The sequence below is a fragment of the Myotis yumanensis genome, unplaced genomic scaffold (assembly GCF_028538775.1).
Source record: "Myotis yumanensis isolate MYYU_CA2020_CCGP unplaced genomic scaffold, mMyoYum1.0.hap1 SCAF_22, whole genome shotgun sequence".
Classification (NCBI taxonomy): Eukaryota; Metazoa; Chordata; class Mammalia; order Chiroptera; family Vespertilionidae; genus Myotis; species Myotis yumanensis.
Genome location: NW_027223773.1, coordinates 3,858,251 through 3,874,420, shown reverse-complemented (window position 1 = coordinate 3,874,420; position 16,170 = coordinate 3,858,251). Strand labels below are relative to the sequence as shown.

The window sequence follows — 16,170 nt, the reverse complement described above, 5'->3', positions numbered from 1 at the left end:
ACCTCCTGGTTCATAAGTCAATGCTCAACCACTGAGCCACACCGGCCGGGCACAAGAAGGAATCTTTTTGACTTGAGCCACTGGGACGTTACAGCTCCCAGGCCTTAGACGTCATACTTGACTCGGGTTCAGGGAGCAGCAGGCCCTGGGTGAGGCCTGAGCTCCGGGCGGGCCCCTCCCTCCCTCCCTCCTCTCTGCAGGCTGCCTGTGCCCTGGGCAGGAGGACGCTGCTCAGGCACGGGCAGGGCATTTCTCCACCAGGCAGCTCTGGGCAGAACCAGCCGCCCAGACAGCTTTCCAAGGCAACTCTGCAAACAGCCGAGCCAGCCATGGGCGCTGCCGAGCGAGCTCCTGACTGCAGCATCCCGCCTGGGAACCCGCTCTGAGCCCTTCTCGGGGTGTGGAGACCGCCTCCCGGGCACTGGCAGGGCCGTGGGAATCTGTCCGGGTTTGATCGCAGATGCTGGACCCTTAGTGGGAGGAGACCTCCCTCCGGCTTGAGGATGTGGCTCCCGTCCATCACTGTGCCCGGAGCGCCCACACATACCAGCTGTCCAATAAGCATTTTGTTGTGAACAGCGATAACAATGCTTCCGTTCAAAGTGGGGGGGAGTGGGAGGGGGGAATAGAGAAATATAGGGATTTTGTCTTTTTATTTCTTTTTTTAAAAAATATATTTTATTGATTTTTTACAGAGAGGAAGGGAGTGGGATAGAGAGTTATAAACATCGATGAGAGAGAAACATCGATCAGCTGCCTCCTGCACACTGCCTACTGGGGATGTGCCCACAACCAAGGTACATGCCTTTGACTGGAATCAAACCCAGGACCCTTCTGCAATCATCTGTTCATCATATTTACCTTCCAGACAGGACGGCACTCGACGGGAGGCCCGCCTGCCCTCTGCGCCCCGGCAGACATCGCTAATTCATCATAGATGTCTCTCGCGCCACAGAATTCGTCTCTCTGTTCCGTCCCAGACAGCCACTAGGAATTGGTCGGATTATCGTGCTAATTTGCTTTGGGGGCTTCAGTTTGGGTCTCATTCGAAACTAATATCCTTTTGGGGCAAACGTTTTATTAATGAAAGAGTTCTGTGTCTAAAAAAAAAAATTAAAACCACTCATCTACTCAAGTTTTCTCATTTTAGAGATAAAAATAGAGACTCAGGCCCAGCTGGTGTGGCTCAGTGGTTGAGCATCGACCTAGGAACCAGGAGGTCACGGTTCAATTCCCGGTCAGGGCACATGCCCGGGTTACGGGCTCGATCCCCAGTGTGGGGCGTGCAGGAGGCAGCCGATCCGTGATTCTTGCTCATCAGTGATGTTTCTATCTCCCTCTCCCTCTTCCTTTCTCTCTGAAATCAACAAAAAATATATTTTAAAAAAACATAGTGCACCTGCTCCCAGAAAGCCACTAGCCAGCTTCTGGAATGTTCTCATTGGGAACCAGCTGCTCGTTGTTGGAGAAAATGGCCGGCCAACGCCAGACAGCTGCGCTCAACGAGGTGGAATAACGCCTCCCCATCCCTACAATCGGATCAGCCAGTCACTGGGCTCGAAGGTCCGGAAGCGGAAAGGGCCCAGGAAATCTCAGTCCGGTTACTCGGGGACAAGGCACATCAGAGAGCCAGTACCTTCCCCCGGGGCCGGGTGCCGTGTCCTCCCAGCGGGCCAGGAGGGACTTGGCTTTCGGCGGCTTCCTTTACTCGCCCTGTGACTCGCCTCCTCCCTCTGCCTCCTCCCTCTGCCCTACAAGCGCTCTTGTTAAGAGCCCAGGAGCGGTGCCAGCTACCGAGGTAGACAGATCCGGGCAGATGACAAATAGAGGAATGGAGCCCTGTTATTACCAGCAGGCGTGTGGCTCCTCGCGATGTCTCGGCTCATTTTCCTTTTTTTTTTTTTTTTTAAATCCTCACCCGCGGGTTTTTTCCATTGATTTTTAGGGAGAGTGGGAGACAGAGGGAAAGACAGAGAGAAATATGGATGTGAGAGAAACACATCGATGGGTGGCCTCCTGCACACGCTTCAGGGCCCGGGCCGGGGAGGAGCCTGCCGCCGAGGTACGTGCCCTGGACCAGAATCGAACCTGGGACCCTTTGGTTCGCAGGCTGGCGCTCTATCCACTGAGCCACACCGGCCAGGGCATGGCTCCTATTCCACGCACCGTGTTTATCCACAAAAGGGAAACGGATTGCTGCTGTCTAGGGCGGTGACGATGGTCTGCGAGGCGTGGGGCTCCTCTGACAAGCGACCCCCTTTTCCGGGCCTGCCAGGTGAGTCGGTGGGGTGTTCCTGGGAGATATTAAATACGGGTTCTGGCAGATTGACCCCCTGCTGGATCTCCATGGAAGGCGCATCTATAAATACCCAGGCCCACGGCATTCATCTTTTGGGCTTGATTCGTCGCCGTTTCTAAGGTGCAGACAGATGGGGGACGGCCGCGGTGATGGCCCGGGAGGCAGGGGACCAGCGCTGCCCCTTGAACACGGATCAGAGCATGTGGGGTGCCAGGTGGCTCCCCGCTCCCGGAGCTGTCTCCGGGGCCAGCCTGCCTCCTTCCTGGGGAGATGGAGGTGTGGTCTGCGTGGCTCTGGGGGGGCAGGGGAGGGATGGTGACTTCCGGCTGTTCCTGGCACTCGCCCAGGTGGTCCCCACTCTTGGCCTTCGCCCTGCCTGCCCCTGGGCGCGTCCCCGCTGAGCCTGGAGGACACAGGTTTCCCTGATGAGACGGCCCCTTCCCTGCATCCAGGTGCCTCCGCCCCACCCGGCGTGGCTCCGTGGCTCCGTGGCTGAGCCCAATTGCCAGTGAGACAGCTCGATGAGAGAATCATGGATCAGCTGCCTCCTGCACGCCCCACTGGGGATTGAGCCGGCAGCCCGGGCCTGTGCCTCTGACCGGGAATCAAACTATGACCTCCTGGTTCATAGGTCGACGCTCAACCCCTGAGCCACGCCGGCCGGCCGGGCGAGGGAAAGTTGTTTCTTATAAAACAAACTTTGCCAAGGTAGGAGTGGAACCAAGCGCTCAGGGTGGGAACGGTGACTGCAGACAAGTGAGAAGTGGAAACGGTGTTGGGAGGAGAGAGAAGGCCCCGAGAGAGGAGCCCCATAAATCACCGCGGGCTGTGTGCGCCCGCATTGTCCTCCTTGTCTCGTGTCCTGGCACCGAACCATTCATCATCCCCGCGCCCGCCGGGCTACGGGCCGCAGAAACAGCGCTTGGCCCCCGATCTGAGTGGGAGGGGTTTCAGAAAGAATAGCAAAGTGGGGAACCGTCGGAATTCCTGGATTTTTTGTAGTGTTTCCAACCCGCCCCCAACCTCAGGTGTCATTCTGTTGGATGGGACGGGGGGGGGAGGGGCACTTTCCTGGTATCTGTCGGGAACCCCCGAGATCAGCTGCCCCTCCACAGTGTGCGCTGGGGAGGGGAGGCTGGACGGAGGGCTCAGGGTGCGGGTAGGCAGCCCGGAGCTGAGCTCTATGACTCCTCTGAAGGTAGTAGGTGCGGGTGGGGGTGGCGGCTGCCTAGAGGAGACAGTGAGAGACAAAATTCTTTGAGAAGAAAGTGTTTGTAAGCAGTGAATGTACAGCACAGCACCCCTCCCTCATACCCAAGTCTTTTCAGGAATAAGTTGAGCAATTAGTCTTAGCTTTTTAAAATATATATATTTTTTATTGATTTCAGAGAGGAAGGGAGAGGGAGAGAGAGATAGAAACATCCATGATGAGAGAGACTCATGGATTGGCTGCCTCCTGCACACCCTCCACTGGGGATGGAGCCCGCAACCCGGGCCTGTGCCCTGATCAGGAATCGAACCGTGACCTCCTGGTTCATAGGTCTGAGTCACGCCGGCCGGCCGGGCTGAGTCTTGGCTTTTTATTAGGAAATGAATCCCTGGAAATCCTTGAGTCTGGCCCCTGCCTTCAGCACCTTATTTACTCTCTCAACGCGCATCCGTTAAAGAAAGCGTTGGTTTCTCCTCTGAAAAGGAGAGGTCTCTATCCGTAGTGGCGGCCACTGTCCATCCTCGGGGACCGGGTTCTCTCCGGAGAGTCCTCCGTGGGTTGTTCAGGGCGGGGGTTCTGTGAGTGTGTGTTTGTCACTCCAGTTTGGACCCGGGACCGTGTCTGTGCAGCTTCCCCTTACCCCACCGCCATTTTTAATCTCTCTCCCGACATTTCCTTTTTTAATTTGAGTTCGTTAAGGTTCGTCCTTTGTGTTGTCAAGTTGTGAGGCTATTGCCAACTGCGCAAGAACCATTTCATCCCCTAAGAGACCCTTTGAGCCCTAGCCGGCTTGGCTCAGTGGCTAGAGCGTGGGCCTGCGGACTGAAGGGTCCCGGGTTCGATTCCCAGTCAGGGCACATGCCCGGGTTGCAGGCTCGATCCCCAGTGCGGGGCGTGCAGGAGGCAGCTGGTCATGATTCTCTCTCATCATGGATGCTTTCCCTCTCCCTTTCTCTCGGAAATCAATAAAAACATATATATTTTTTAAATGAGCTCCTCTCCCTGCAGACAGACAGAGACAAGGCCTGTCCCCTGGGCACCAGTTCAGTAAGTTCAAGGTTTGCCTTGTGAGGAAGACTCCTTGGAAAGCCCCCGCCGCTCCCCCCGACGAGGGAGGGGGTGCTGGTCTTGGAGGCCTCAGGGGCTCCTTAGCCGAGAGGCACCTGGGACTGATCACGACCTTAGAATCACGTGGACTCATTTGCCTCCTATCCTTCCTCCAATACGGGTGTGTCCGGCCTCACGCCTCCTCCTTCATGACTGGTTTGTTTTGAAAACAAATCCTGGACGTGTCTGCGCCCGCGGCCACCTGCCCACCCTGTCCCATTGCTCAGTGGATGAGGGGAAGCACCGCCGGGCGGAGTAAGGTGCAAGGGCCACCCGCGCGGCTGGGGGTGGGCCCGGCAGGGCGTCTCCCCTGTGCTCCCTGCCCCGGCGGCCAGGCCCAGCTGCCCGACTGAGCAAAAATAAGAACAAGCAGGTTGCCAGGCGAACCTCGAGTTTCAGATCGACGATGGGTCATTTCAGCGTCCGTGTGCCCCCAACCCTGCCCCGTATACTGACACCAAAAAGGAAGTTGTTGTGGCTCTTTCGTTTGAGTTGAACTGGGACCTGCATCCCATTGGGCTCCCGTCCCAGCAAAGGCGAGCCCGGTTCTGCCCCGGCTTCGTAAAATCCCTGTGTTCATCGAGCTTGACTTTAGTCTGTTATGAAACCAGTGCCATTCAGGGAGATAACATTGACCTTTAACATGGAAGAAAGAGCCCAGCTGGTGTGGTTCAATGGTTAAGCATCCACCTATGAACCAGGAGGTCATGATTCGATTCCCAGTCGGGGCACATGCCCGGGTTGCGGGCTCCATCCCCAGTGGGGGGCGTGCAGGAGGCAGCCGGTCCATGATGCTCTCTCATCATTGATGTTTCTCTCTCTCCCTCCCTCTCCCTTTGTCTCAGAAATCAATAAAAAAAAATTTTTTTTTAAGAGAAATATATGGAATTCAGGAAACATAATTCCATTTTGACCGAGTCGTGGTAGAGATGGTAGGCAACCGAGATTTCGGGTTCCTTTATTAACGATGGCTGGAATGAGACCAGCGAGGAGGAGCAATATGTCGTAGACAGTGTGATTTCACAGTCCTTTGTCCATGGGGCCTTCAAAGTCTTTGTCAGTTACGCCAAACGCTTCTCAAAGCGGAAGGGTTCGAGGCAGGGGCTACGGAGACGGGAGCCACACAAACAGATGGGGTTCATAACAGATATGTGGGCTTTCTGGGATATTAGCACAGATAAGAATTCATCACGAGAAATAATGACATCCCCCCACCACGGCCCACCCACCAATTCTCTCGGGCCACCGAAAAATAATGGGGAGGTTAACACATTTCTCACATCTCTAAGTACGTTGTTATTTCTCGCTTACACAAAAATTACAGGAAAGCCGTCCCCGGGAACCTGGGCGTCGGTGACGGAGACGAGGCTCCGATAAAAGCTCAACCGAAATAGAAAAGCAATCTGGCACCGCTGACAATCCTGTCACAAAAATATTACATTTTACGCAGGGATTTCTCAGAATTCGATAACGACCTGTTAGCGGCTAAATGGAGTCATTTGCATATTGCGGCAAAATAAAAACACAATAATCTCATTTGTTTGCTGCCCAGTAGCATTTCCCAGGGCTGGGTTGCTGGAGACATGCCCATTTCCGTGCTTCCTGCCCCAAATTCCCCTCCATCCAGGCTTTTTTTTTTTTTTTTTTTTCAGCCAACCCTTTATCAGCCTTACTGCTCTCCCTTAATTTTCATTTTCCTTCCCCATCTCCCACGCCCTTTGCTTCTTCCGTTTCTTAGCCACTAAACGTGACTCCAACGGTCTGCGATTAACTCATTCCTGAGCAAAGAAAAGGAACCTTCATTTCTCATTTTTGTTTTTTTTTGTTGTTGTTGTTTTTGTTGTTGTTTTTTTAATATATCTTATTGATTTTTTCCAGAGAGGAAGGGAGAGGGATAGAGAGTTAGAAACATCGATGAGAGAGAAACATCGATCAGCTGCCTCCTGCACACTCCCCACTGGGGATGTGCCCGCAACCAAGGTACATGCCCTTGACCGGAATCGAACCTGGGACCTTTCAGTCCGCAGGCCGACGCTCTATCCACTGAGCCAAACCGGTTAGGGCTCATTTTTGTTTTTATATTGTCTCTTCTTTTTCCTCCAAGTCTGGTGTGTGTATGGTTTTTTCAAAATATATTTTTATTGTCCTGGCCGGTTTGGCTCAGTGAATAGAGCATTGGCCGGTGGACTGAAGGGTCCTGGGTTCGATTCCAGTCAAGGGCACATGCCTGAGTTGCTGGGGCTCAATCCCCAGTAGGGGATGTGCAGGAGGCCACTGATCCATGGTTCTCTCTCATCATTGATGTTTCTCTCTCTCTCCCCCTCTCCTTTCCTCTCTGAAATCAATAAAAATATATATATTTTTAAATATTTTTATTGATTTCAGAGAGGAAGGGAGAGAAAGAAACATCAATGATGAGAGAGAACCATGGATCAGCTGCCTCCTGCACGTCCCACACTGGGGATCGAGCCCCAAACCTGGACACGTGCCCTGACCCGGAATCGAACCGGGGGTGCTGAGCTGGCGCGATCCCAAGCCGGGGCCTTTGAAGGGCCCTGCATCCGTGTGTCGGAGCGACGTTGCGTGGGCCTCACCCTCAGCCGAAATCAGACACTAATGAGAGCACGCCTTCCCTGTGGCTTGGCATGCCTTCTGTTTTCGGGGTTCCTCCTTCCTCCCCAGGCTGGTCCCTCTGCTCACGGAGCCTGTTTATTTCAGCTCTGGCGCCCGCACCTGAGCCACGGGGAGTGCGTCAACGGCAGGCCGCGAACGTATCGTGAGGATCACAGGCGACACGGTAGGCCATGTGCTTTCCTGTTGTGTGTGATGGCACAGGTGGGCACCGCCTGGCACTGGGCATGCGAGTCCCTGCCACAGACTGTCCAGAGAGACCCAGTGACAGCCCTGACCGCCACAGGCCAGCTTGGGGGTTCACGGCTTGCCTCCCTTCTCTCTGGGGCAGTGGTCGACTCGAGAGCCACATGCGGCTCTTTGGCCCCTTGAGTGTGGCCGAGAAGTTTCAATCGCACTGGACGTGCGTGCCCGCACGTGGTGTTTTGTGAAGAGCCACACTCAAGGGGCCGCAGTTTGCCGACCGCTGCTCTGGGGGATGGAGCCAGCTCTCTGGTGCACAGAGCCAGTGCAAAGGGCCTGGGGCAGGTGGCTGTCAGGGGAGACCTCCCTCCTGCGAACCGTAAATGGCGTCCAACGACCCTGCCCTCGGACGATGCCTCTGACAGATGTTTCCCGTTTGAGGAGACGCGTCATGCATCGTCTCCGCCGGGTTCTCGGCGCCCCCGCCCACGGCAGGGCCAGCGGTCCCTGCACCAACTTGCAGGGCGGGCGTTGGTTTGGAGTGAGCTCGGCATGGTTTTTCCAACCGCCCCGCGAGCTGGCTCTGCGACCCAGTGAAGCAACACAGCTCACGGCCAGGGCTGGGCAGACACCGGGGACGCCTCTCAGAGGGCGTGAGTGGTCGTGTGGCTGGGACGTGGGACAGTCGTGGGTGGCTACCAGGTAAACACGGGGGAGGAGGGCGGGTCGCCAGCCTCTGGGCCCGGCCTGCCACCCAGGGCTCCGCAGGAGGCGTCCATCAGACCCCCTGCACCCTTTTCCATTTAGGCGGTGCCACTGCTGTTATGACCCAGCTTTGCTGGGTATGTGGTTTTATTTTCATGTTTTATTTCGTGTTTTTAAGAAAAGAACTTTTGCTTTAACCCTCTTTTTAAGAAATATATATTTTTATTGATTTCAGAGAGGAGAAGAGAGGGAGAGAGAGAAACATCCATAATGAGAGAGAATCCTTGATCAGCTGCCTCCTGCACGCCCCACACTGGAGATCGAGCCCACAACCCGGGACCCTTCAGTCCGCAGGCCGACGCTCTATCCACTGGGCAAACTGGCCAGGGCGCTTTGTGGGAGTGTACGGAGACAAGGAGGACAGCCTGTCGGTCTTCAGTGCCTCTTCTGAGAAAGCCAACTAGACAGCAGCTTCCAGATGCTGGAGGGAGCCCAGGCTGTCACTTCCCTTTCCCCCCAACACAGATGAAAGAGATTAAAAACCCACTTAGAAGCACACGGCCATCCCAGAAACAGGAGGAGGAAACCTCTGTGGACAAGAGACAGCCCTCACCATGGGCGCGGGGTGCCCCACATCCCAACAGGGGACCAGGTGGAGAACTAGGCTGGCCCCTCGGGGCAGGGCGGGGCTCCATCCATGGTGGGGTCCGGAGATCGGGCTCAGGACGGAGCTGCCCACCCAGGGCTGTGACTTGGCAGCAGACCCCACACGTGGCGGAGGCTGGAGGGACCCCGAGTCCCATCCCTGCCAGGGCCCGGGCTGGAGCCGCGGTGAGGGCATCACACCAGGGAGACCCCCATATCCCACCGCGAAGAGCAGCAGGAAGGACAGGGGGAACGTGCTACAAAATAATCGTGACTCTAAATGGGCTGAGTTCCCACCCTGGCCAGTTTTGCCCAATGGATAGCGCGTCAGCCTGTGGACCAAAGGGTCCCGGGTTCGATTCTGGTCAAGGGCACATACCTTGGTTGCAGGCTCCTCCCGGCCTGGGCCCTGGTCAGGGTGCGTGCAGGAGGCAACCCATCGATGCTGTCTTTCCCTCTCTCCTCCACTCTCCCTAAAAATCAATGGGAAAATATCCTCGGGCGAGGATTAACAAAAAAAAATTACCAATAATCATTGTGACTCTAAATGGGTTCAGTTCTCCTTTCTCCTTCACACCTCCCCCGACAGGACACAGCTTACCTGTGCCTTCTAATCTGAGGCTTTGAGGATTTCAAGATGCTGTTTCTGTGCGAGTCACACGCCCTGATTAGCACAGATCTATCTCATAGTTTCCCTCGAAGACTTGCAAATAATTTCACAGCGCTCATGTCTATGTTATGTGGAAAGAGTCTGCCCTATCAAAGCAATATCAGGCTATCATTAAAAAAATAAAAATAAACATATATCTCTCCCTCCCTCACTCGCAAGTCAAATGCACATTTTTTTTAAGCACTTAAATGTTTGCGGTATTTCCAGCCTTGTTTCTCCCTTGTCTCCAACATCTGTTTGTCTCCCTGCAGGTATCCGGCGCTAATTCGGCTTATTTGGGGTAACCGATTATTGGAAAACCTTTTCATGTAGCCCCCGAATGACATGCTTAATCACAGCTTTTCAACTTGAAAGAGACAGGATTTCCTTATCTTGACATGACTTATCGTCGGAGCGGGAGCCAGGCACCGTGAGGACAGAATCTGGGCTCCTTTGTCCGAAGGGCCCTTAGCAAGGGAGCAGTTTACAGTCGCAGCGAGGCCAGCAGAGACACTAACGGACGGCCAGTAATTCTCCGTGGAAGGTTCCCCCCCGAAACGATCTTATCTCCTCAACCTCTTTCCATAAAGCTCACCGACCAGAGACTTGTGATGAGCGGCGGAGATAGGGTGGGTGGTGTGGGCAACGGTGTGAATGTTTCTCTTTCCGTTACCTATCGGCAAAAGCTGTTTTATTTCTTTGGGGACACGAGTCGGATTCCTCTGTCTTCCCTGAGCCTTTGTGGCTAAAGATTTTCTATCATCACTGATTGTTTTCTGCAGAAACTGTGATGAAAAATCACCCCTCTGCCTTCTTTCCTGCGAGCCTGGAATCGGGTGGCTTGTGCGGCTCAGCCCGTGGCGCGTCCCAGGGCCGTGGCCAGGAAAATGATTTTTTTACTATATTTTTATTGATCTCAGAGAGGAAGGGAGAGGGAGAGAGAGAGAGAGAAACAGCAATGATGAGAGAGAATCATGGATCGGCTGCCTCCTGCACGCCCCACCCTGGGGATCGAGCCCGCCACCCGGGTATGTGCCCTGACCGGGAATCGAACCGTGACCTCCTGGTTCACAGGTCGATGCTCAACCACTGAGCCACACCGGCCGGCCAGGGTAACTATTTCCACCCTGTCACTCCCAAACCCCAGCTACCCCCTCTCTGATCTAATTGTCAGGTGACCTTATTCCTATTTCACTTAGGATAATAGTCCTGGTTCGCCCAGGAATGAGCATTTCCGGGGACACATGACTCCCATTGCAGGATATGTCCCAGGTAAACTGAGAAGGCGACCCCGTCTGCCTTAACCGTTCGAGGGCATTTGCGATAACATGAACGGATGGCCTTTGAGGGCCTTATGCTAAGTGAAATAAGTCAGACAGAAAGACAAATATCACAGGATCTCACTCATAGGTGGAGTCTACAAAGCAAACAAAAATTCTGAGCTCATAGATACAGAGAATAGATTAGTGGCTGCCAGAGACAGGAAGAGGCGGGTAGATGAGTGGGTAAATATGGTCAAAAAGTACAGCCCTGGCCGGTTTGGCTCAGTGGATAGAGCGTCGGCCTGCGGACTGAAGGGTCCCAGGTTTGATTCCGGTCAAGGGCATGTACCTCGGTTGTGGGCACATCCCCAGTAGGGGGTGTGCAGGAGGCAGCTGATCGATGTTTCTCTCTCATCGATGTTTCTAACTCTCTCCCTTCCTCTCTGTAAAAAATCAATAAAATATATTTTTTAAAAAGTACAGATTTCCAGTTATAACGTAAGTCCTGGAATGTGATGTACAACATGGTGAGTACAGTTATCAATACTGTATTATATACTTGAAAGTTACTGAGAGAGTAAATCTTGACAGTTCTCATCACACACACAGAAGTGTAACTATTTGTGATGACGGATGATACTAGACTTACCGAGGTAATCCCTTATCAGTGCGTGAGAAATCATAGTGAATCGTGCTGTACACCTGAAGCTAATGTGATCTATGTCCATTACAGCTCCATAAAAAATAGCTGTGCTTCTCGCTACTGTAAACACATCCCTCCCTTCCCTTCTCCCTCACATGTCACTACTCTTTCTTTTCTATGATCTCCTTGAAGCGATTTCTACATCACTTACCTTGGCACGTCTTCCTTTACAGGCTGTTATAAAAACAACCCTCCGTTCCATTTTAATAAAATCGTGAACATCCTTTGGTCCAATGAAAACAGTACTTGTTGACAAAAGTCTCTATTGGTTCACTTTTGAACTTTAAACTGACTTGGATTACGATATTAACAAACCTACTAATAGAATTTGACATTCTCTACTCTCCGACTTTATCAGCTGCATAACATATATACATGACCACTTTGGAAGATACGTCGTTGGTAACTAAGAAAATAATGACAGGCTTCCATTTGCTTGATTTTCAATCTCCACGTATGAGCAGTGCTGGGGCAGATGGAAAATAGTTATTATAATTTTATCTGCCATTTGTTACACACACACACACACACACACATATATTTAATTGATTTCAGAGAAGAGAGAGAGAGAGAGAGAGAAACATCAATGATGAGAGAGAACCATTGATCCACTGCCTCCTGCTGCACCCCCCCTACTGGGGATGGAGCCCGCAACCCGGGCATGTGCCCTGACCGGGAATCGAACCCTGACCTCCTGGTTCACAGACTGATGCTCAACCACTGAGCCACGCCGGGCCCTTATACAGTCTTTATACCTACTGAATATGTGGCCCGAAAAATCTTCACTTCAAAGATGATAAAATGATTTGTATACATTTGGGGAATTAAAACAGTTTTATCCCCACATACACATGTGGAATCGATCTCCCGATTATTTTTCTGGGTTGATGATGTTTAAGTTAGACGTCTTTCCTCTGTCAAGACGTGCCTGGGGAGTGGGATTCTGAAGGAGGGAGAGGAAGGAATCCTAGGAATGTGGAAACACCAAGAAATCTGGGGATTTAACCCCTTAAGCTACTAAATCAGTGATGGCGAACCTATGACACGCGTGTCAGAAGTGACACGTGAACTCATTTTTTTTTTTGGTTGATTTTTCTTTGTTAAATGTCATTTAAATATATAAAATAAATATCAAAAATATAAGTCTTTGTTTTACTATGGTTACAAATATCAAAAAAGTTCTCTATGTGACACGGCACCAGAGTTAAGTTAGGGTTTTTCAAAATGCTGACACGCCGAGCTCAAAAGGTTCGCCATCACTGCACTAAGTGTACCCCTAATTCCTCAGAGAGAATCCCATCAGCGTCTTAGCTGTGCAGCAGCCATGGTCTTGCCTGGGCTCCGGTCTGTAGTAACCTCCGTCCCCACCTCTGCCCCACAGGCAGGGCCAGGCCAGGCCCTGAGAGCAGCTGGGCGCTCGGTGTGGCGTTTCTAAAAGGGACTTCGCTGCTTACAACCCTGGTTCTCAGGGCAGCATCTGAGATGCTGATGGGGCAGAACTAGCCTGTTGGGGACCAGCTAGGACGGCAAGGAACAGGCATCACGCTCTGTTGGCCGCGATGGCGTTGTTCTGATTGGAGAAGGCACAGCCTAACCTGGCTGGGAGTAGCCTGTGGGCTGGGCGCTCACCCGGACATGCAGCCCCTCCTCCCCATCCGGGCGCTGCTTGTGATCACGGAAAGATCGACAACCTCGTTGCAGACACCAGAGCCGCCAGCCCTTTGGAGATCCCCCGCCTTTGCACACCCACAGGCCTTTGCAAATCTCCAGCCCCCATTACTGTAAACCACCCATTCAGCATAATCCTTTTGCCTACTTCCCCATGTCATCTTCGTCCTCCTACCCTATGTAAGCAGCTGGCTGATGGTGGGGGGCAGAGCAGATGTTTGTGGGTGCCCTGCCGCTCTCCCACGCTGCCGGCAGGACTGGAATAAACGCTCATCTAGGACCCAACCCTGTCTCTGCTGCATTGGCTCAAGTCGAGACAGGTAACACGGGCCCATGGATTGTCCGGTCACACTGCCACCTACTCGTATATTTTGCCTGAGGGTCCATATACCCTCCTTTTCCCTTCCTCTGTTAACTCCGTGAAGAACGAGCTCACGGAGTGAGTCAGCCGTGGAGATAAATGATCACATAATATCAGTGTGTGTTCCCATCGGAGAACGAAAGAAAGAAAAATTAACCTGTTGTTTTGCCAGGCCCGTTATGTTATTAATCGGTTCCCTACAACTCGTCTCTGCTGAAAAGTAATAACTCGTCATTAGGGTAGTGCCTGGGGGGAGTCAGCTACCATGGAAACAGCCCATAATAAGGGCCAATCTTTCCCTTGCTCTTGGAGGTACCACCTCATCTGATGCCTTCACAGAACATTTCACATGTAGACAATACATATATATATATATATATATCCTCACCTGTGCACCTCCATGGGTGGGTGTCTGCATGCCCGTGGCAGAGTTAATAAGCCATCCTTCGCAAAGCTGCCACCATCACACAGCGCCTTCCAGGGACTCTCCCGCGGCTCTTGTGTCCCAACGGCAAAGGGACGGTCCTCAGCGCCTCACCAATCACCCCCGTGTGGACTCAGACCGCCACCACGCCCAGGAAGCCAGCAGCGGAGGTCGACTCTACTTACAACAGAAGGGAATTCAGAAGATGTGGCCCCGGCCAGCCTCTGGCCGGGCATCTGGTATGGGAATCCCAGACGGGAGGGAGCTGCAGGGGAAGGGGGGTCCTGTCCAGAGCCAGGGAGAGGCGATCAGGACGGGGCTGGAGGCGAGGAGACCCCACAGTTCCACATGGGATTGCGCGCATGCTTGAGGGCCCGCCTTCCAGCCATCATCTTCTATCTTGGTCCTTTCCTGGTGGAGAGAGCTCACCTGTTCCGCAAAAGCCAACACCAATGCATCCTGGGCGTTGTGACAACACAACCCGAACTGTCAGACCGCCAGGCAAGCTGTGAGTCAGGAAGAGGTCACCTTCCTCTCCAAAGGGCTCTCCTCCATCCCACCTGGAGCTGGAAACAAACAGGTTTAAAATCTCCATCTAAGCAACGTTATCCATGGGACCTTGCCTCTCAGGCTCTGTGGGTGGTGATGATGATGGTGGTGGTGATGATGATGATGGTGATGATGATGAGGAAAGGGATGAGCTGCTGCCGCCGCCGCTCTGAGAGGGGCTATCTGGTCAACCTCGTTTTAATAGCTAAAGGGATCACCCGGCCGGTGTGGCTCAGTGGTTGAGCATGGACTTATGAACCAGGAGGTCCCGGTTCGATTCCCAGTCAGGGCACGTGCCTGGGTTGGGGGCTCGATCCCCAGTGTGGGGCGTGCAGGAGGCAGCCGGTCCATGATTCTCTCTCATCACTGATGTTTCTCTCTCTCTCTCTCCCCCTCTCCCTTGCTCTCTCTGAAATCAATAAAAAATATATATTTAAAAATAATCATATCTAAAGGGATCACAAGTGTCAGGCAGGTGCCTTAGAATCCAAGGTCTCAAGAGAGGATTACAACCCAATCAATTGTCCCCAAAAGTGGGGCCACCGAGTGTTCATGCCTCAAGACTCGAGCTTAAAGGGAGCTTAGCGAGGGTCCTTCTTAAACGCCCAGGCCACAGCGATCGCCCCTTTCTCTGTGGTCCCACGGTATTTCTGGCCACTGGAGTCCTTTGGCATTTATCACATGTCACCAGTAGTTACCTTTCCCTCTGCGTGTCCTGTATTTATCTGCCCAGAAAGCAAATTCTGAAAGGGCAGGCGTGATAGGTAACACGGCACTTACTACGTGCTGGGCACTGTCCTACGTGTTCTAAGTGTTCACGATATTTATTCACTTACTCTTCCCAACACCCCTAAGAAGCTGGTGCATGTTAGAAAGTCTACATCTTACCTGCTCGGCTGGCATGGCTCAGTGGTTGAGCGTTGACCTATGAACCAGGAGATCACGGTTCGATTCCCGGTCAGGGCACATGCCCGGGTTGTGGGCTCGATCCCCAGTGGGGAGCGTGCAGGAGGCAGCCGATCCATGATTCTCTCTCATCACTGATGTTTCTCTCTCTCTCCCTCTCCCTTCCTCTCTGAAATCAATAAAAACATATTTTTTTAAAAAATTTAAAAAAGAATCTACCTCACCCTTTTTTTAAATTTACTTTTCACTTTAAGGAACATCTATGTTCCATTTCCTCACGCTTCTGATCATAGCACACTTTTTAATGAAGAAAGCATCTCAAACACAAAAAAGACGTTGGGTCAAAGCATGCAAGCCATCTGAGCTCACTTGGAATGGGAACAATTTTAATTGATGCAATTCGCAGCCATTTAAATATTTCACATTCGGTTATTAACACGGCAGGGAGAGGGCCTGCGCTCCACGCTGGCGGCCGGGCGGAATGGGATGTGCTGGGTTTGTAATTTTCACTTCCCAGGCCTCCTCTGGCCTGGAGTCCTCGGAGAGCTTGTAGGTCAACGAGCACTGGGTCCTCGAAGGCCAGAGGACACGAAAGTGGTATTTCACTTACACGCCAGCCGTTAGCATCAGGAGGTGGGGCTGCCTGGCCGGCGTGGCTCAGTGGTTGAGCATCAACTTATGAACCAGGAGGTCACAGTTCGATTCCCGGTCAAGGGCACATGCCCGGGTTGTGGGCTCGATCCCCAGTGTGGGGTGTGTAGGTGGCAGCTGATCAATGGTTCTCATCATTGATGTTTCTCTCTCTCTCCTCTCTCTCTCTCTTCCTCTCTGAAATCAATAAAAAAAATATATGTATTTTTTTATATAA

At 52.7% G+C, this 16,170-nt stretch overlaps 1 long non-coding RNA gene across 1 annotated transcript; it reads left to right on the top strand.

Annotated features, from left to right (window-relative positions):
• The first annotated feature begins 1,741 nt into the window (after positions 1 to 1,741).
• On the top strand, positions 1,742 to 12,499 carry LOC138999313 (uncharacterized). Its single transcript, XR_011469360.1, has 3 exons — positions 1,742 to 2,275; positions 7,335 to 7,413; positions 9,702 to 12,499. It is a non-coding gene; the product is annotated as an uncharacterized lncRNA (long non-coding RNA).
• The last annotated feature ends 3,671 nt before the right edge of the window (positions 12,500 to 16,170 follow it).